Here is a 22842-nt window from a genome sequence, read left to right as displayed (position 1 = left end):
TGAGGAAGCCCCTGTGACAAAGCCAAGGCAGATCCCAAGCCGGGGCAGGAACCAGAATCCTAGGCTGGTAAGTTACAATGGAGTACTGCCCTACCCACCGCTATCCCCTTTCTCTCTGGTGCTACATTCCTGCTGTATCTCTGAGCCTGAACTGCAGTGCTGAAGCCATGATATTATTATGCCCCATCCCCTTACCAAACCCCCCGCCCTCCATCCAGCCTCCTCTCCACTCCACCCCAAAATGGTCCCCAGGCAAGACACTTACGAATCAGTGATTTCGGATGAACCACTATTATGCATTTAGCTAAGAAGAGACACTTATTAACTGGTTCACAGAGCAGAAGACAGGCTGTAGGGAATGAAGGCTCACTGAACTGGTGGCCAAACGACTTGGGGATCCACTTACTGCCATTATCACAGAACCAGTAGATAATCAGCAACCACCACTACCTCCTCCTCTAGCTGCCACCCCAGGTGCTGCTGAGCTGAAGGATACTTCTTCAAGGATATCACAAGGATACTCCCGAGTGACAGGGAGAACATGGAGCCTGAAGGACTCCTGGGATCCTGGTGGAGACCCATTTATAAGCCGACCCCCGCTCTTTGATGTGTCACTTTTTTACAAAGGTATTTGGCTTATGAATGAGTATATACGGTAACTATTCTCTATATACCTGCATCCACTGGCACCCAAAAACTCACCCAAGGGGACTCCCTGAGTGACCAGGAAGGGAACAATGAGCCTATAGGAGTCATGGAACTCCACCATATACCCACCCCCTAAACCTTGCACAGGAGACATCCGTGGTTTTCCCCAAGAGTAATTTTCACCGATTATATGAGCAGCATTTGCAAATACAGGCATTCACCATATCTGTACCCTGTAAGTTGATGACACTCAAGATCAGCCATCTCTGATGTGTCAGAAAATTCTGCCCAATTTTATCATCTACTCCACTGCATAACCAGATGTCCTAGAATAAGGAGGAGGAGCAGAATCTTATCGCTTCATGTTTCCCACCCACTTTTGCAGGGAACAACGAGGGCCAAAGTGATGAAGAACCGCCATTGACAAATGCCTCAGGATGGGGGACAGTAACACCACGACATAGCAAAACAAATCCTAGAGTACCTCTTTGCAACACATACCATCTCCCAGGGATACCACCCTTGAAATAGCAGCACTAACATTGCATAGCAGCCACAGTAGTGGATGCAGGTATAAGCCTATGCATAGCATTATGGGTGTGTCTAGCACAGCATAATGTGGACACTCAGTGTGTATATAGGGGACAAGTCTGAGCATGTACACAGTCCAGTATGCAAGAACACACACCATCATAGATATAGCCTTTTACTCTCAATATTAGCACTTTAAGGAGCTTAGTGCCAACTACACAATTAGGGGGTTGATCCAAAGCTTCCATTGGACTTCAATAGTTTTAGGATCAGGCCCTAGGGGAACGGTAGTGAGCAACAACAACATTTACCCCCTGCCTCCCAAACTAGATCTAGAGAGGGAATTTTTGACAGCACAATGATCAATATGCGTAGGATTTTTGGAACATACCATCCTTTACAACGGGCTCATTTCCATCAATAACTGAGAAACAGGACACAGCTGTTAATGAGAACAAGCAATACAGTCATTTACAGTGCTCACCCCAAACGTGATCTTGCAAGATGCACTGCAAGGATCATTACTGCAGAACACAGGAGTACTTGGTTAATAAGGATGCCTCAGATTCATGAAACTATCCTAGACATATTTCATAGATTCAGTGACATTTGAGAGGGTCCTCATTTAGTGAATGTAGTACTTCCTACATGAGCAATGCTCCCCTGACCGTTATAATGCTGAAGGAAAATCCTTTGCTTATTGACACATTCTTCTAATACTTCCTCAAAGTATATTTGGTTCCTGAGGTTAATGAAGTGAGTGTAGTGAATATTTCCATACCAGTCAGTGTCTGTCTCATCAGTTACCTCTGCCTGCCTTTTGCTTATCACCTGACACCACCCAGCTGTAGACTATATTTGCTCCATGAATACTGTAATGTTTCTCATGCTTCTAAATAAAGCAGCTTCTGTCACATCCGGAAGACAAGCATCTTCCTTCTGTGTTACTGTTCATTTTCTTGGCCAGTGTAGCATCCTTTGCAAGTAATACACAGCTATATACATTTGAACAGGCCAACATTTCAATAATTCGATTAGGAAGTTGTGAAGTATTGGCTGCTCCACATGTACCCATATTGTAGCCATATTCCATAGGCATGAGCTTTATCATTTTGCATGAACTCAAATCTGATGTAAGAGGGTTTAGCTCCACTAGAGCCCATAGAGAGACAACCTTTACAGTAGGTTTGATTTTGCCTAATGAATCTCTCTTTCCTGGACACTTTCCTCAAGAAATCAACACCAAACATGTTTCCACCTTATCACATCCTTGGCTTAGCAAAATACTCTTTGGGTTTTTCTTTATCCCTTTAAAGCTCTGAGTTCTTCCTTTTGTTCCCTCCATTCATTTATGGTACAGTGAGAAATCATTTCTCATTAGCCAGCCACATCCAGTTTATTTCATCTCCTCTCCAGTTTATTCACCAAACTACATTTTCTTAAAAAAAAGAAAACAGCTCACCAAAACATCGCAAACTGAGGGCATTTTCCTCTACTAGGAAATGTTCATGTGTATGGATTGAATTATACCAAAAAAAAAAAAATCCAGATAAGTACATGGACAGAATTCTAGTTCTTTCTTGGACTGGATGTTCCCAAGCTCTGACAAAGGAGGTTTATGGGAGACTTAAAGAGAGACTGAAGTTAAGGATATTTCATCAATATTAATCTGTGCCTATGTTAAAAATATAAAGATACATACTAATCCCCCATATTCCTTCAACTTAGAGTCTTGGTTCCTTTGTGATAAAATCCTATATGTGAGGGGGTTTGCTTCAGTCTGCTTCATCCGGGCTGCAAGTACAAATGGCTGCACTGCAGACTTAAGCACCCTGTAAAAGCATGTGTTTAAAAATACGTAAACCACCATTTTTTTTAAACACAAGTCAAAACAAGGGTCACTTAGTGATCTTGCCCCCATGCTGTTCAGAGGAATCAAAGCTGTATATTTAAATAAAAGCCCAGAGCCTGGTATTAGCTTTCAGAATGTGTCTGTGCCAAAAATACTAATGTTTGTAACAGTTACATCTTCATTCCCATTCTGCTCCCAAAGCACTCATCTGAGAATGCTATTCCTGGTTTGCAGATAATGTGAGATCCAGCCTCTCCAATACATATCTCAATACCTGAGACAGAGGGTAGGACAGGAAAAGAATTGTGATTAGTTAGATCAAGCAGCTGAGATGAGCAGAGAAAAGCAAAATTTAAATGCTGCTGTGGCATCTGTTTCCAGGCTCTTTCCTTGGCTATGAGACTGCAAGATCACTGACTCAGGATCATCTAGCTGTTATATTTGTAACTAATGGTATGGGATTGTATGTCAGAAAGATTATGACAGTGAACATCTTGAGGGCTTTCAGAACCATAGTATCTAAGTGCCTTGCAAACCTTGATGAATTTCTCTTAAACATCCCAGTGAGGTAAGGAAATCTCAACTTTACTGATGTAAAACTGAGGCACAGAGACTGGCTAATTTGCTCAGTCATACAGGAAGGGCGTGGTAGAGGCAGGAATAGGACTCACATCTCCTGAGCATAGACACGAGCACGGCTGGCCTTACCATAAGGGGGCACCACTAGGACCCAGAGTGTAGAAAATTGTGTCTGCTATTGGTGCACATGTATTCTTTCTGCTCTAGATGCACAGAGATGGTGGAGTGCTGTGCTGGAGGAAGGAGGGCACAAGAGACATAACAGGTAGGCAAGTGAAAAGGTGAGAGGGAGTAACAGAAAGCAGCAGGAGCTGCAGGGAGAGACAGGAGAAGACTTATGTACCTCTGTAGCACCCCCAGGAGCCTGAACTGATTAACACCAGCTTTTCAGGGAGCTTCTTTTTCCTGCTGCTTCCCTTAACCCACTTGAGGAGAACAGGCAGTCAACTGAAGTAGTAGGAGCCAGTTAGGCCCTTAAGATGCTGATATCTTTCCTTCACGCAGGCCCTACCATCAGCCTGCTTATTTGTCCCCTTCAACTGAGTGTTGAGAGCCACTATAGCTGGCACAGAACCGCAGTCATCAGTGAAAGAAGGAAACGCCCCTCTGGAGCAGCATTCAGAAAATGAAAGAAAGCAAAGGAAGCTTTTCTATCTAAGCAGGAAGGAGCTCTCCTGAGATACATAGACACAAATGTTCACGGTGAGCCTTCCGGCCCCAGTGACGATGTGAGTGATGAGGAGATGCCTGATCTTCCAGTTAGAGTGCAGGTGACCTGGCAGCTACTGCAGCATCCATATCTCCATCTCAAATGGATGTAACCATGCACATTCCTGAAGAAAAGTGTAGATCAGACATGAGTGTGGTGGAGGCACAAGAAACAACTGCTGCTGAGTTTAGTCCCACTTGAGCAGTAGCCTGAGGGACTTCCTTGTACTGCATGGGCCAGAGCAAGTGAAAAACATCATGTTCCCCAAAGACAATGAAGAAAGAAGGTTCCCTCCAACACATTACTGGCATGAAATCACCAATGGTGACAAAGTGGAGAGGCCATGACTTATGTTCTCAAAAACCCAGAATGCTGCATACTATTTTTGTTGCAAACTCTTCCTGTCTAATGTTCCAGACACATTGGAGTCTACAGAAACAAAGGACTGGAAAAATCTGGCATGCCAGGAGAAGGCAGCAAATCACCAGAGCATTCCATAGGTGGAAAGAGCTTGAGATGAGACTAAGCTTAAAGGCTACCATAGATGATCAGCATCACGAGAAGATTGCATCAGAGTCTCTTTCCTGGCAAAACATTCTGAAAAGGCTCATTGCCATTGTGAGAATGCTTGCTACCCAAAACCTAGCACTGCGTGGCACTTCAGATCAGCTGTTTGTGCTAAACAGAAACTTCCTTAAAATTGTGGAGCTGATGGCTGAGTTAGATGCTGTACTCCAAGAGTATCTAAGAAGAGTCACCACCAAGAAATGTACACACACCACTACCTTGGAAAAGCAATTCAAAATGAGATCATACAGTTACTGGAAACAAAATCAAACAGAAGATTGTGGCAGATCTGAAGTCAGCAAGATATTATTCTGTTATTCTGGACGGCACACCTGACATCAGCCATATGGAACAAATGACTTTAATGGTGCGTTTTGTAATAATGGAACCTAGTGAAAATGTCCCTGCAATGGTGACTTTCAGAGAGCATTTTCTAGAATGTATTGACATTAATGATACTACAGGAGCTGGTATGACAAATGTGCTTCTTAAAAAGCTGGAAAATACAGGAATTGGTGATAGCTGACATGAGAGGCCAGGGCTACGATAATGGTGCCAACACAAGAGGAAAGAACAGAGGAGTGCAGACATGGATCCGAGAGTTAAACCCTCGAGCTTTTTTTGGTCCCAGGCAGTTCTCATTCATTGAATTTGGTGGTCGGTGATGCAGCATTAGTGTCTAGTGAGGCTGCTGAATTTTTTAATGTAATTCAAAGCATCTATGTATTTTTTTCTGCATCAACTCATCAATGGCAAATTTTAAAACATCTGGGAACATCCTCTCTGACACTGAAATTACTGAGTGCCTCACGACGGGAAAATTGAGTGGAGGCAATAAAGCCCATCAAACACCAAATTGGGAAGATAGATGATGCCATAGTTGCCATTATGGAGGATAATGCTATGACAGGAACAGCAGCAGGACGACAGGCTAAGGTCTACTGAGCCCTGCACTGCCAACAGAAGGAGTGGGTTAGCCAGTTTATCCCCCAACCAAGAGGATCTGACAGTGCACCTAACACTTCCATCTTTCATTAAGGCATTTATTCAGTAGTCAGCTACGGCTACATGGCAGAGTTTACAAGTTATATAGGTGTGAAAACTTTTTCTGATATAAAAATGGCTTTTTCAGTTTAACTTAAACTCTTTCTGAAATATAAGCTAGGCCAAAAGAGCCACTCTCGTTCTAGTGAGAGTCAGGGAGCAGGGGAAGAGATGTAGTCTCCTAGTAAAATCAGGTGTGAATTTAAACGGATAGTTATATCAATAAAAAAAACCCACTTTAGCATATAGACAAAGCCTAATACCAAGGGGCAGACAAGTCTGACTACAGAAAGATAGCATCTGTCCCATCCTCTCCAATAATCAATTTCTGCTTCCTGGAAAATATGGCTTCTCTACTTCAGTATTTGTATTGTAGAATATATTTTCTCTAATACTTAGATAGTAATTGTTCAGCTAAAAGTAAAGTCTTCAACTGTCATGTGGGAATAGTCCTTTATGTTAATTTCCACCCAGAGTTACAGGAACACAGTCCAAGAGATCAATAATTCCTGAGAAAGGTATAATAGCAGATTTGACAAATCTGAAATCAATAATTAAGGCAAACTCAAGCACATTATGTCCCTGTGCAGAGAAAAATAGTTGATCCAGTGGGAGTATCTGCCTCCATATAACTACACCTCTACCTTGATATAATGCTGTCTTTGGGAGCCAAAAAATCTTACAGTGTTATAGGTAAAACCGCGTTATATGGAACTTGCTTTGATCTGCTGGAGTGCGCAGCCCCGCCCCGCCCCTCCCCCCCCCGGAGCACTGCTTTACCATGTTATATCTGAATTCTTGTTATATCAGGTCACATTATATCGAGGTAGAGGTGTACTATATTTAAAGGTACTGTAGGTAGTTTCAGTTTGATTTCTCAGGAGAAGGATGCCAAACGTTATATTTAAAGACTAAGAGTTTGACTCACATTCTCTCCAATGGAAACTTATACCTGCAGCTCTAGAATTGTGTCAGGGCTGGAAAGACAGTGTGTGGAAAGTCTGAGAAACCCAGGTTTGGAGTATACATTTCCCTTAATATATTCCTATTTATACAAGAAGACCTCACTGAAATCGCCTACATGTGGAGTCTATATTTTCTTAGGTTAGGTAGAACATGTATCATTTACTGAAGTGCTCACTTGGTTTGGTTAGTTTCTTAGGGAAATAAAACTCAGCAAAACTTTTTGGAATGTTCCCATATTCTCATGCGATTGTAGCTTCCAACTGAGTTAATTGGTCTATCTGCAGACACTGAGATGATCAATAAGGCATAAAGTTGTCACAGAATTTTCCCCCTTTTAAGTGAGTTGTGGAGGCTATTCAAATTCCTTGTAACTATATGCATCACTTGCTCTTCGTTTTATTACCTCAGTGTTACTTCATTTAGATTAAAAATGCAGTTAACAAGTACTGTTGTAAGCAGTCCAAAGATAAACAAGGGTGCCACACATGCACTGTTGATGAGCCTCGCTACCAATAAATGCCTTTTATACCCAGTTATCTCATCCTTGTATAAACTATTTCATGATCTATTTATGAAATTATTCTAAGGGTTAACGAGACCAGCAGGGGAACATGAGGAATTGTATTGGAAAGAGGAAAAAAGCTTACTGGTAAACTAGAAAAAGGGACGGAAGGTAAGTTTACACCCACTGGAAGTGAGAAATTATTGCAAACTACTCCTGTCTAAGTAAGATTATGTACATGTGTAAAGGTCTGCAAGATGCAGGTTTATGGTCAGAAGATATGTCCATCACTATTTTTGCTGTGCTAAAAAACCCCCCCAAACAGACATTATTTGAATGGCAGCAGCTCATAGCAGCATCAGTCGTGGATCAGGGCTCAGCTGGGCTAGGCATTGTACAAACATAACAAAGATGGTCCCCGCCCTGAAGAGTTTACAATCCAAGATATGTTCAATACTTGACTAATGTAATAAGTTAAATTAGTGCACAGAGAAAGTGCACATTCAGAAGTAACGAGGACAAGGGATTAGCTTAATGTTCACTGATGTAGTTTAGAAAAATTAATATTCAGCTAAAGAAAAAGTAAAACTTCTTTATGGAAAGGCTCTCAAGTTTGCAAATAGCAACATATTGAGTATTTTTTATACATTACATGTTGCAACAGGGACAGAACAGATGGATATAGAAAAGTGTTAGAAGGCAGATATATTAATCCCAGATTAAGTAGATCCCTTTTCCCTGGGTAAGGTAACAGGGACAGTTCCAGAAGAAGCAGGAACTTGCTGGAACCAATTAAGGCAGGCAGGCTAATTAGGACACCTTGAGCTAATTGAGAGAAACTGCTAGAATAAATTAGGACAGGTGGCTAATCAGGGCACCTGAGTTTAAAAAAAGAAATCAACTTCAGCTTCTAGCATGCATGTGAGGAGCTGGGAGCAAGAGGCACTGGTGCTGAGAGTGGGAAAGTGTACTGAAGAGTATCAGACACCAGGAGAAAGGTCCTGTAGTGAGGATAATGAAGGTGTTGGGAGGAGGTCATGGGGAAGTAGCCCAGGGAGTTGTAGCTGTCACGCCGCTGTTCTAGGAGGCACTATAGACAGCTGCAGTCAACAGGGACATGGGCTGGAACCCAGAGTAGAGGGCGGGCCCGGGTTCCCCCAAAACCTCCCAACTCCTGATCAGACACAGGAGGAATTGACCTGGACTGTGGGTTCTACCAGTGGGGAAGGTCTCTGGGCTGTTCCCTGACCCACATGGTCAATCTCTGAGGTGAACAAATCCACCAATAAGCACAGGACCCACCAAGATAGAAGAGGGACTTTGTTACAATGTATATTTTGTAAGAATTTTCTATAGTTTAATCATTGTGAGATTCAATATATTTAAAAGGATTCTGTCAGGTTAATTTAAAAAAATGTTTCTGGGTTAAACCTTAGAAGTAAACATTGTTTGAAGTATCTTTCCACATTCTTCGCCCCCCGCCCCTCCCCAGTTTCTCAGATTAGGCAATAGAGACTAGTCAGCTTCGTTTTTATTTATAGTCCCAATTTAATTTTCAGGATCACGTGTTAACACAACCCTATAAAAACTGTTGGAAAATATTAGTTTGACTGCAATTTAAATTTTAGAACAATGCAAACATTTCAATTTTTCTGGATTTTATAGAAACTTATTTGTTCATAGCATAAATTTTGGTCCATATTTCACCAGCCACTATTGCTCTAAACAACCACATATCAGATTATACAAGATACATACTGTGATGAGATTAAACTAAGTCTTTATTATATAATTTATGAACATTTGTGGTGTTACTTATTAAATTAACACAATTTGAGTCATTTTGCCTTTTTTCCTCTTCAACTGCCCATGAAAACATCAGAAAATTCTCAAATCAATTTATTATTCACACATTTCTCTTGTTCTGTAGATTCTATTGATTACAAATATCACAAATATACAGGCATCAATCCTGCAACTGGCTTTATGAAGTTAACTGCTCCGAGTTGCAGAAATGAGAGCACAGATTGTAATATTAACTGTTTTCACTGTTAGCTAGTTATGGAAATTAATGTAGAAAATTTACATTACTACTTGAAAGTCACAAACATTTGTGTCTTCAAGTGAATGATACTCATTTTGCGATATTCAAATGAGTAAAGTTTGGCCATTCAAATGTTTGCAGGAACAAATGCCTTTAAACATTCTTGAGTCTACATTGCCTTTAAAATTTAAAATGAATATTGGGGCAATTTTCCACTATTTTCTCATTGCTGCATTAAGATACAGTTCACACTGAACGACTTGACAGTATGGTAAATAGTACAATAAGCACAAATGTAATCCTTGTTCTGTTTCTGTTCTGACCATTTCAGTGACACCACATTATTGTTCCAGTCGTCTTTTTGGACACTGGTCAAATTTGGTCCAAAGTTTTGGATTTGTAAATACTGTATCTTTACACCTGCCCCCCAGAAATGCAAGCTAAAGACTGTGCTGGATCGGATGAAAATATACTCATTCAGAATCAGCTCTCTCAATTACCACTTCCTTTTAATCAATTAGATTAAGTTCTCACTCTCTCGCTTTTGCTTCATAGCAAAAGGTCTCTATTACTTTGCTCTTTTCATTGAGCTGAGAATTATGGGTAGCTGAAGAGAATGTGCATAATATTGTGCTGTGGTCGGCTCCCTGGGAGTCCTTCCCTCAGAACAAAGTTTTTTTGTTTTTTGAAGCAAAATTAACTCCCCTCTTCTGCACAGAGAAAGTATAATGTGAATAAGACCCCAAACAAACACAGAAGACCTGAGTTCAGTTTCTGGATTTGTCTGTAGAGCAAGGATAATACTCTATTCCCACTCTGTCTCGTCTAAATTGAAAGCTACATACTCATTTCAAGTTCATAAACAAATTGCATTGGCTTGAAGAACTAGCTCAGTTACCTCCCTGGCCCTAGGAACTGAAGGCAATTGCCCTCTGTATGTTCCATCATTGACTCAGATGCAGCTGTTCTCCTCCTGCTCTTTTGAAGAGAACCACCTTAGGTCAAAAATTCACATTTCCCAAGCAGATACTGCTTCATTTTAAGCAACCTGGAATATGACAAACTATCATCATAACACCACCCATTTTTGTTATTCTCAAACATCCTGTTTTTCTTGATTTTTAAGAACTATTAATAGTGGTTCTTCACGGAAAAAACTTAAGGGATAATTAAGCTCCTACCCCTGCTGACATCACTTATCAGTAGACCAATCAAATACAATTAGCATTCCTATTACACTCTTTTACGTATACATTGCTACATGGTCTTCGTTAAAGGCACTGTCTCCCAGCACAGCGTGTGGGGGAGGAGAAAAACGGACAAACTACTCAGATTACAGCCAGTGATTACGTGTTCATGGAGTTTGTGATGTCACCTCACAGAAAACCAAGGTATATAAATGACTGAGTGCAAAAAGATACATGTCCAAAACGCAAGCTTCAAGAGGAAAAGAAAAGGAAATGTTAAAAAAAATTGTTAGGACTTAAAACATTATATGCTAACATCTGAGGGCTGATCAAGAAATTCTGAAAAAGTTTTAAGGATTTATCTCACCAAACTACGTATTAGGACGAGGACGGACGCGTGCACACACACCGGCCTTTTTATCCCCAAAAGATATACACCAGTTACATGTGATTTGTGATAAAAAGGCGTAGTTGCATGTGTCCCTTAAGTCTCAGCAATCTTGCACACTGTGTTAGACCCTTAAAAGACTGACGGGGGGAAAAAAGACGGTTACTCACCGTTGTAACTGTTGTTCTTCAAGATGTGTTGCTCATATCCATTCCAGGTAGGTGTACGCACCGCGCGTGCACGTTTGCTGGAAACTTTTACCCTAGCAACTCCAGTGGGCCGGCAGGTCGCCCCCTAGAGTGGCGCCACTATGGCACTAGATATATATCCCTGCCGGCCCGCCCGCTCCTCAGTTCCTTCTTGCCGGCTACTCCGACAGTGGGGAAGGAGGGTGGGTGTGGAATGGATATGAGCAACACATCTCGAAGAACAACAGTTACAACGGTGAGTAACCGTCTTTTCTTCTTCGAGTGATTGCTCATATCCATTCCAGGTAGGTGAATCCCAAGCCTTACCTAGACGGTGGGGTCGGAGTGAGAGGTCGCGGCCTGGAGTACTGCAGAGCCAAAGGCCGCATCATCTCTGGACTGCTGAACCAGGGCGTAATGGGAAGCGAATGTGTGGACCAATGACCAGGTCGCCGCCCTACAAATCTCTTGGATTGGCACGCGGGCAAGGAAAGCCAGCGATGATGCCTGTGCTCTGGTGGAGTGAGCAGTCACACGGCCCGTCGGAACGTGGGCCAGGTCATAGCAGGTCCTGATGCAGGAGGTAACCCAGGAAGATATCCTCTGCAAGGAAATCGGTAGCCCCTTGACCCGGTCCGCTACCGCCACGAATAACTGGCGGGACTTGCGGAACGGTTTGGTCCTGTCCACATAAAATGCTAGCGCCCGACAGACATCTAGCGAGTGGAGCTGTTGCTCCCTGCGGGACGAATGGGGCTTTGGGAAAAAGACGGGGAGGAAGATCTCCTGGTTAATGTGGAAAGCTGAGACCACCTTGGGAAGAAAGGCAGGGTGTGGTCTCAGCTGCACCTTGTCTTTATGGAAGACCGTATACGGGGGATCTACTGTGAGGGCCCGTACTTCTGACACCCGTCTAGCTGAGGTGATGGCCACTAGGAAGGCGGTCTTCCACGAGAGATAGAGCAGGGAGCAAGTAGCTAATGGCTCGAATGGAGGACCCATGAGCCGAGTTAGGACCAGGTTGAGGTCCCATGAAGGGGCAGGAAGGCGGATCTGTGGATAGAGACGCTCCAGCCCCTTCAGGAATCTCGCCACCATAGGGTGGGAGAGGACGGAACATCCGTCCACTCCAGGATGAAACGCGGAGATGGCCGCTAGGTGGACCCGGAGGGACGACAACGCCAGACCCTGGGCCTTGAGGGACCAGACGTAGTCTAGAATAGTGGTGATGGGAGTCTCCATAGGGAGAAGATGACCTTTCTCCGAACACCAACAGGAGAAACACTTCCACTTAGCCGAGTAAGTAGCCCTGGTGGAAGGCTTTCTACTGCCCAGGAGAACCTCCCGAACCAGGGTAGAGCAGCGTAACTCGGAGCCTGTCAACCACGCAGGAGCCATGCCGTAAGGTACAGAGACTGAAGGTCCGGGTGACAGAGCCTGCCGTGGTCCTGGGTGATCAGGTCCAGATGTAGGGGCAGGGCAACTGGGTTGGCTACTGAGAGGTCCAGCAACATGGGGTACCAGTGCTGTCTGGCCCATGCTGGAGCTATGAGAATCACCCGAGCCTTGTCTCTGCGCACCTTGAGGAGAACCCTGGGTATCAGCGGAACGGGAGGGAATGCGTAAAACAGGTGGGTTGCCCATGGGATCAGGAAGGCATCTGCTATAGACCCTGGCTCCCAACCCTGGAAGGAGCAGAATGCTCGACACTTCCTATTCTCCCTGGACGTGAAGAGGTCCATCCGGGGACGAACCCACCTCTGGAAGAGTGAGAGGGCGATGTCTGGACAGAGGGACCACTCGTGCGAGCGGAAGGATCTGCTCAGTCGATCCGCTAGAGTGTTCCGCACTCCCGGGAGATAGGAGGCGGAGAGGTGAACGGCATGGGCTATGCAAAACTCCCAGAGACGCATCGCCTCGAGACATAGGGGAGAGGACCTGGTGCCGCCCTGCTTGTTGATGTAAAACATGGTCGTCATGTTGTCGGTGAACACCGCGACACAACGACCTTGAAGGAGATGGACAAACGCTTGACAAGCAAGACGGACCACTCTCAACTCTCGTATGTTGATGTGGAGGTCCATCTCCTGAGGGGTCCACAAGCCCTGAGTTCTTTGGGCGCCACAGTGCGCCCCCCAGCCCAGATCTGAGGCGTCCGTAGTCAGGGATGCCGAGGGCTGGGGTGGATGAAACGGGAGCCCCGCAGAGACTACGGACTGGTCCAGCCACCACCGAAGGGAGTCCAGTACCCTCTGAGGAACGGTGACGACTGTGTCCAACGAATGTCTGGCCGGCCGGTACTGCGCGATGAGCCAAGATTGAAGAGGCCTCATCCGGAGTCAGGCATACGCCGTCACGAACGTACAGGCTGCCATATGGTCCAGGAGGGCCAGACATGTTCGTAGAGAGGTCAGCGGGGCCGCCTGCAAGCGCAGAATGATGGTCGACAGCGACTGGAACCTGGGCAAGGGTAGCAAGGCCCTGGCCAGGGTAGAGTCCAGAACAGCCCCGATGAACTCTATCCGCTGCGTGGGGAGCAGAGTGGACTTGTCCATGTCGATCACGAGGCCCAAGGCAGCAAAGAGGCTGCTGATCCTGCGGACGTGGTCGCGGACCTGCAGCTCCGATGTGCCCCGGATCAGCCAGTCATCGAGATAGGGAAACACGTGAATGCGGCAACGCCGAAGGTGTGCGACGACGACTGCCATGCATTTCGTGAACACTCTCGGGGCCGTAGAGAGGCCAAACAGGAGGACCGCAAATTGATAATGTCGGCGGTCAACCACAAAGCGGAGGAAACGCCTGTGCTGGGGGGATATGGAGATATGGAAGTAAGCGTCCTGAATGTCGAGGGCGGCGTACCAGTCTCCGGGATCCAGGGATGGGATGATGGTTCCAAGGGATACCATACGGAACTTCAACTTCACCATATACTTGTTGAGTTCCCGCAGGTCGAGGATGGGCCTGAGGCCGCCCTTGGACTTGGGGATTAGAAAATAGCGGGAATAAAACCCCTTGCCCCATTCTCGCCCTCTGGAACCTCCTCTATGGCTCCCTTGACGAGGCGCGTGTGCACCTCCTGACGGAGGAATTGCTCATGAGAGGGGTCCCTGAAGAGGGACGAGGATGGTGGGTGGGGGGCGGGGGGGGCGAAGAAAACTGCAGGCGATAGCCGGCCTGCACCGTACGCAAGACCCAACGGTCCGATGTTATTTGGGTCCACGCCGGGAGGAAAAAAGAAAGACGGTTGGAAAACTGCGGGGAAGGATCCGGGGGGAAAACTGGTACTGCGCCCTCGGGCGCACCTTCAAAATGAAGGCTTAGGTCCAGGAGGGGCCTTGGCGGAGCCTTGGTTCTGCTCCATTTGGCCACCTGACTGTCTGCGTCTGTTGTTCCTGCCGCGGCGCCTAGTGAGGTCCTGCCGCGGGCGGAACTGAGGATACAGCCGACGCTGCTGCTGTTGGTTCTGCTGCTGGAATGGCCTGCGCTGTGTCGCAGGCGTATGCATCCCCAGCGACCGTATTATGACCCTATTATCCTTAAGTCCTTTAGTCTGGGGTCTGTTTTAGCGGAAAACAGGCCCTGGCCTTCGAAGGGGAGGTCCCGGATAGTATGTTGGAGCTCCGGTGGAAGGCCAGAGATCTGCAGCCAGGAAATTCGGCGCATCATGTGCCCCGAGGCCAGGGTCCAAGCGGCCGAGTCCGCAGCATCTAAAGAGGCTTGTAGCGATGTCCTCGCTACTTTCTTGCCCTCATCCAGGATGGTGGTAAACTCCTGGCGGGCGTCCTGTGGTAAGAGCTCTGCGAATTTCCCCGCCGCTACCCATGAGTTGAAGGAGTAGCGGCTAAGGAGGGCCTGCTGATTCGAGACCCTGAGCTGTAGCGCCCCCGCCGAATAGACCTTGCGGCCTAGGAGGTCCATTCGTCTCGCCTCCTTCGACTTGGGCGCTGGGGCCTCTTGACCGTGGCGCTCCCTGTCGTTCACTGACTGGACCACAAGTGAGCAGGGTGTCGGGTGAACGTACAGATATTCATAGCCCTTCGAGGGGGCCATGTACTTCCTTTCCACCCCTCGAGTGGTCGGAGGGATGGAGGCCGGTGACTGCCAGATATTAGCTGCGTTGGCCTGGATTGTTTTGATAAAGGGCAGGGCCACTCTGGCGGGCGCATCGGCGGAGAGGATGCTCACCACTGGGTCCTCGATTTCAGAGACCTCCTCTGCTTGCAAGTCCAGGTTCTGTGCCACACGTCGGAGGAGGTCCTGGTGTGCCCTAAGATCTAGCGGGGGAGGGCTGGAGGACGGGGTACCCGCCCCTGCCTCATCTGGTGAAGACGACGAGGAAACCCCCGGCAACAGAGTGTCCACGGGGGGTTCTATCTGAGGCTGCACCTCCGTCACTGGAGGGAGCTCTGGGTCCTGGTGGCTGGACCTGCCGTCTGCTTCCGGGGAGGGAGGGGGTCTAGACACCATCGCCTCCGGTCGCCTGCGTTCCGCCGCAGGGCAGGGGGTAATGTGTTGTGGACCCTGGGCTTGGCGATATGCCCATGGGGTCCAAAACCCCCACTGTTGAGGCCCTCGTTCCTGTGGTGGAGGGTCCTGGAACAGGGCCGAGTGTCTGTCCTGGCCCAAGGCATAGGCGCTGTCCGCCTGGGAGGACACAGATGGTTCCTTGGAAGGCCACGGAGCCCTGAGCCTGTTTGATAGGCGTCTCTGTACGCTGACTCCGACACTCTCCTCGGTGCCGAGGATCGGTGCCGCGACCCGTATCGGTGCCGGGATCGGGACCGGGACGGTAGCCGGTGCCAGTATCCGGAGCGGGATCTGCATCGAGGTCGGTGCCGGGAGCGGGACCGCGACCTTCAATCAGCGCGGTGCCAGGATGGCAGTGGGGACCGGGACCTGCCACCGACGCGGTGCCAGGAGGTCGACCGGGATCGGGACCTACCACCGGCTCAGTGCCGGGAGGTCGACCGAGGAGCCGAACGTCGAGGTGATGGCTCCTAGAGTCTCGGTGCCGGCGGTGAGAGGAGCCAGACCGGGACCGTGCAGATACTGATCGGTGCCGCTAGTGCGACCGGTACCGCCTGGGAGAACGGTGCCGGGACTGCGAGCGGCGCCCCGAGCGCGAGCGTTCACGTCTCCGGGGCGATCGGTGCTGGGACTCTGGAGACAGCGCTCTTAGCATCGGTTTGCCTCTGGAGGTTACCCGTCCCGGGGGTGCCGTCTGAGGCTGCGATGGCTCCGTTAGCGCTATCAAGTCTCGTGCCGAGGCAAAGGTCTCCGGCGTAGATGGTACTAACAGCTCGACCCCTGATCTCAAGGGGGAGCTAGGAGGGGCTGGACTCGACGGACCTTCCAGACCCGGAGTCGACAGCAGCCCTGCAGGCGGTGCCGCAGCCAAGGTAGGTGCCGGGCGCTCCACTCGGGCCTGCCTCGATGGTGTTGCAGACGCTGAGGATCGTGGATCTGCTCCCGGTGCCGGGGATGGTCGGTGCCGGGGAGTCTTGCCGGTGCGGTCCGGTGCAAGAGTAGAAGTGGCTGGCTGCGCCGCCGGTGCCGGAGTCAGTGCCGCTTCCATGAGGAGAGCGCGGAGTCTTTGATCCCTCTCCTTCTTTGTGCGAAGCTTAAAGGCCTTGCATATACGGCACTTTTCACTTATGTGCGATTCCCCCAGGCACTTGAGGCACGCGTCGTGGGGATCGCTAGTAGGCATCGGCTTCTTGCATGCCGAGCACTGCTTGAAGCCCGGCGAGCCAAGTATGAGCCCGGTGCCGGGCGCCGGGAAGGGCAACGGCCCACCCGCGAACAAGTTAAACAACTATATATAATACACAACTAACTAATATACTATCAAACTATCTATGAACTATTTACAACTATGACTACGAACAAAGTACAGGAGAGCTAGGTACGTGGAGGACAGCAAGCCGCACTCCACAGTTCCAGCAACCGACACGGCGGTAAGAAGGAACTGAGGAGCGGGCAGGCCGGCAGGGGTATATATCTAGTGCCATAGTGGCGCCACTCCAGGGGGCGACCTGCTGGCCCACTGGAGTTGCTAGGGTAAAAGTTTCCGGCAAACGTGCACGCGCAGCGCGTACACCTACCTGGAATGGATATGAGCAATCACTCGAAGAAGAAAAAAAGAGATTCAATTTTTTTGCATGCATCTTGTTGGTTGGATTCTCTGATTTTCAGTTCTTTCCACGTAGGCTGTGCAATAGCTGGTATTTGCTTCCCAAGAGCTAGTATTTCATTCTCCTAGCATTAGAGATAATCCAAACCTTAGGTCATTTCCCAAAAGGTCTGTTACACAGTAACCAATTACTACTGCCTATTAGGATTAGTTTGTAAGTCATTGGCAGTGTCTCATCAAAAGCTTATTGAAAGTTATCATTTTGAAAAAATTCTAACACAAGGAGACCCTAAAAGAATGGCTTTGCCAACAGCATGAAGCAAGCTTAGACAGAAAACAGACACAACAGTAGCATGAACTGCATCTTTTATAATGGCCACTTCATTTTTGCTCTTCCTCCTGCCTGCCTTGTTTCTGTCATTGGGGGACTTGGAGAGGAAGGGGAGAGGATGACACATTTACAGCAAACAAAAAAATGAAAAAAAAAAAAAAAATAAAAGGCTTAGAACCCTGATCTTTCCTCTTCCAATCTGAGCATTCATTCTAGTTTTCTGCTTCTCTATTTTTGTAGCTTTCAGTTCAGCTATTATTGCTTGAAATATAAGCAACTTTGCTCCATACTGAAGTAACAGTGTCCACAAAAAGCATAGTAAAACATTGCATGGTACATATGGAGAGAATTTTCTTATTTTATTCTGGGCTTGGAAGGTTACTTTTCCGTTTCTTGCAGGTGCACTGATCACAAAATTCCATCAGTTTTCCCTTCCTTCTTGAATTGTTTCCTGTTGGACCACAACCTGCTCCAACCTGATAATCCGACAGCTAATTGTTGATTTTTACTTGGCACAAGTGTGATCAGTGCAACTGCAGGAAAGAGGAGAAAAATTATAAGCCGAGAAACAAAAAAGGTTAAAAAAAAAATCATGAGTGCCCTTTCAGATGATGGAGATCAGATGCATACAGAAATAAATTTACTGGGGGCATATGTTATCAGAAATCATCATTCAACATCAGTGCCAATCTTAAAAAGTTAACTCTACGGAAAGCTACCAACATCCAAAAGAAGGTTCACCAGGGAGTCTCTAATATAAACAATGCACGAGGGCGATAACTGTTTAAAGAGAAAAGAAAAATAAGCATTTTTTTTAAACAAAAGGAACAGACCCAGAAACGTAGCATAATGAAAGCTACCCCAAACCTGCAATTCTTACACCATTGTCATGCAGTCAAGGTGTGTTCAAACTACAGTTTAGCAAATAAGCTTACAATTTTTTTAAAATACCAGTAATACAACAGAAGTTGCCCAAGTGTACATCAATATCTTATTTTTAATTGATTTAGTATTAAACAAGGCACAGCCGATGACAGAATTGCATCTCGGTGAACTATATGAAACAAGAAAGCATATTGGTCTTGTTAACTATTAAGATGAATATCAACCCTCAGTACCTGAGCTGATTTATCAGATAAATGCCGAATAATATCAACACTGTAACCCTGGGATACTAGAATGATCATTGACCTTAAGACTTAATGAAGGAATTCAGTAAACTGTGATGACATCTACAAATACAAATTAGAGACTCAGTAAGGGCCAAATGATGAATGCAAAGAATCAAGGCTTTTGTACAAATAAGGCTAATTTGAAAAATATCAGAGAGAGAGGCACATTAAGTAACCTGAATTGCATGATGTTGATTCAAGTCCAGAAGAAATGGGACAATATCTTATTAAAAGTGAAAGAAACTCTGTAAAACTGAAGTGTAAAAGTGACTAAATTAGGAATTTAGAGTACAGGCACTAAGTACCCGCATACCTGCTCATCATCCATACCAGTTCTTTACTCAGAAGGAATTCCCAGCATCCGTAAGTGAATTACTGAACCATTAAAAAGAGTGTCTCACAGTATACCACTCCATTACCCTCCTTTGTACTATATAGTTTTTGGTTTTCTCTGTTATCTCAATATCTCATCCTCTTCCTGTTGCAACCTTTGATTTTGTAGCTCAGTTTTCCAAGAAGCTATCAATACCCACCAGTAACCTACAAAGTCAGATACTGTAGGTATTTATTAATATTTAAAGTAAGCATAGATTTCAAGAACTTAAAAGTTTCTCTGCATCATTCTGCTAGCCATTCAGCATGATCACATTAACTTCTTCATATTAAACATTGGAGGAAAATTAATACAACTTAAAGATCTTGCATTACCATAAAATCTGAATGGAATACAATTCAAGTTAATAGCAATTTTTAACTTGAAGAAATTAAATGCACAATTTTACACATTTCCAGAAGAAACAGCACAATCACAAGACCCAAGGAGTGTGTCATGAGAAAGAAGCTGTGAACCAGTTCAGCCTGTGGAAAACAAATTGGCAAGACAATCTGAAATCAGAAAAATCACATTAAGAATGTAATAGCAACAGCCTTCTAAAGGAGTAGGATTGATTTAACACATATTCCAGTCATGCAACACAACAAACATCTGAATTATAACCAACTTATTTAACAATTTTGTAGTGGTTAGGAGATTCCAACCTTTTTTCTTCCATATCTAAAAACACGAAACATCACTACGTTACTGCTTCTCAGAACAGCTGCAAGAGTCAGATGTTATTGAACAGCAACAGCATATACAAATAATGTCTGCAAAGCAGATGTTTTATACAGTTGGGAAACTAGAAACTAAAATCCTCCTTCTCCTGCCCTTTTGCTGAAATGCTAATCGCTAAGGTTTGTAAACGGACTCAAAGCCTCCAAACCTCATTTTGGTTTGTTCAGAACTATTTAGGTTGAAACTTTGTAAAAGGTGATTTAAAAAAAAAAAAAAAAAGGAAGTTAAAGAAATTCCCTGCAGCTATTTTCAAAACAAACAAGGAAGAGGACTTATGTACTGACAATTCAATATTAAAATATAACACTTCACAGGCAGTTTGTCCCTCAATGAGGAAGAGTGTTGTGAATCTGAAAAATACTTAAGATCCAAGTTAAAACAATTAAATTAGTTCAATCGATGTGAAGTAACTGTTTCCCACTGTATAATTGCTTACAGAGCTATAGAACTGGACAGAAAGTTTTGCAAGTGTTAACATTTCTTAAATATGCCAGTGTGTCTACCAAGTGGGTGAATTTAAAACCAACCGAGTTGCAGAGTTCCACAGTGCTGCAACTCAGGTCTTCTCTCCGCCTACTCTTCGTTTATGTTGCTGAAAGTATACATAATAAGCTGCTAATGCAACATTAAGGCTATGTCTACACCTACAGCTGTGCCACTATAGCAACCTAGTGTAGAAGCTTCCTAATGCAATAAAAGGGTTTTTTCTGTTGATGTCATTAAACCATCTCTTCAAGAGGAAGTAGCTAGGTCAATGGAAGAATTCTTCCATCAACTCAGCTGCACCTGCAACGGGGTCTTGGTTGACCTAACTATAGCACTTACGCCATGAAATTTTTCACAACCCTGAGCAACATACCTAGGGCTAGCTAATTTTTAAGTGTATACCAGGCCAAAGACTGCAATTGCAGATACTCACAAAGGAGGCTATGTAAACATTAAAAGCTCTAATTCTAGCGTTAACTTACTCACATCATCTATATTAAAAGAGACAACCAGAATTATACCCAATTTGGGTTTCAGAAAAAGACGGTGTCCCTAAACCTCATAGTAAAAGCCACCATCTTCCTTTTTTTAAAAATGCTAATGAAATTATATCCCTTCCCATCTTCCATATCAAAACATTGCAGCACCTGTTGAAATAGATGGACATTGTATAGTAATTAACACAATCCACAAGTTATGACAGGAATTCTTCACTACCCACCTTTGAGGAAACAAGTCATGGGGGAAAAAGGAGGTGCTTCTGTGCTGCTATGGATCTGGAAAGAAATACATTCTGCCAGGATTTCGCCACAAAAGGAATATGCAAAGAGGAGCTGGTAATCTTACCACACATCATGAATGTAGCCAGAGTTGTGCTTCTCTCATCAGATCTTAAACAAGGCAGCAGACAGGGATATGAAGAGGAGCCCTCCTGCTCAGGAGTTCCCATTATTTGAAAGTGGGATGAGGGGGAGAATGAGAAGCCTCTTCCTGTCCCACTCTTGTACATATTATCTGGAAGAGGGGATCCTCTTGGAATTAAATGCTTGAAGCCCCAGCCTGGGGGCTTCTGATCGGTTGTGGCATGAGTGGCTTCTGTTCGGGACAGAGGGAATTGGATGAAGGAGAAATCCAAATAGTTTCTTGTTTGACTTTAGAATAGTCATTAATGGCTGGGAGGAGGAGAATTCAAATCCTGGAAATATGAACACTTGGGAGTTATTAATAAAATGTATTGCTGTCTCAATGTTAGAGTGGATTAGGGCCCATTATGCTAGGCTTTGTAGCATGTCACCAATATAATCTGTTTCAGCGTTTACATAATCTGGACGAAAAACAAACTACCCTCAAGGGCTGAAATCTGATAGAGATTTGACATTGTAGACAAAGTTCCCTCCCTATTCATGCTGTAAAAACTCATTTTTGGTTATGTATAAAAATGTACAGCTTGTATAGCAATATAGGATTTTTAACAGAAGCCAAAAACATTTACCTAAAATTTCTTATCAATCAATTTTCCTCTTTTAAATTTGATGATAATGTTAGACTAAAAGCAAATGTTGATATCAGGGAGCATATTATATTTCTATAAATCTGAGAAAATTGAAATAGTCAGCCAGGTGAACAGGTTCTCTCTATTGAAAACCTCACAAGGATTAAAAAGGACCAAATGGTGAGTCTTCATGCCAAACAGAAGTTCTCACCTAATTAACTGCAGTCTAATTCACATGAAGGAACAAACAAAATTCGAACACCCATGTTCTGCTATGAATGAAGTTAAAATGAACCAATCTCCCTTAATCTTGTCCTTAATTTTACCAGAAAAATAGACGAAGGATCTTTACATGGCAAAAGAATACACAGATATTACTGAAAACAGGTGCCTCTCATTTCCTTAAAAAGAAAATGGCAGCAAAATGAGTTGAAATGATGGAACTGCTTATATTATTTTTCTAAAATTTTTCTAACAGCCATTCCCCCATGAACAATGTTAGGTATCTGAATGCCTCTTTTATATCAAGTATCCATTTTAAAAAGTTAATGCTTCAACAAACAAAAAACAACCCCCTTCCCCACCCCCAGCAGTTCTGCATTAGGTTTTCAAACTGTTAGCAACATCTGGAGAATCATTTAAACATCTTTCTTGCTACAGATACTTATTACTTTGAAAGCTTAGCCTAAACAGGACCAAAATAAGGCAGCTAGCACTGCACTGGAATTTACAAGGCAGTATTTATTCAACTAAACTTCTGCTGGGAAAGATCAACCAGCATCCATACATAGAGAAACATGGTACATTTTTTTTTAACATTTGAAATGAAAATTCCCAATTATAAAAAAAAAACCTCACGAAGGGACTTTACAGATGAGATATTTTCACCAAGTCTTATCTTTACTA

The sequence above is a fragment of the Gopherus flavomarginatus genome, chromosome 2, assembly GCF_025201925.1.
Source record: "Gopherus flavomarginatus isolate rGopFla2 chromosome 2, rGopFla2.mat.asm, whole genome shotgun sequence".
NCBI lineage: Eukaryota > Metazoa > Chordata > Testudines > Testudinidae > Gopherus > Gopherus flavomarginatus.
The sequence above is the reverse complement of the archived record's forward strand: the minus strand, read 5'-3'. Positions refer to the sequence as shown.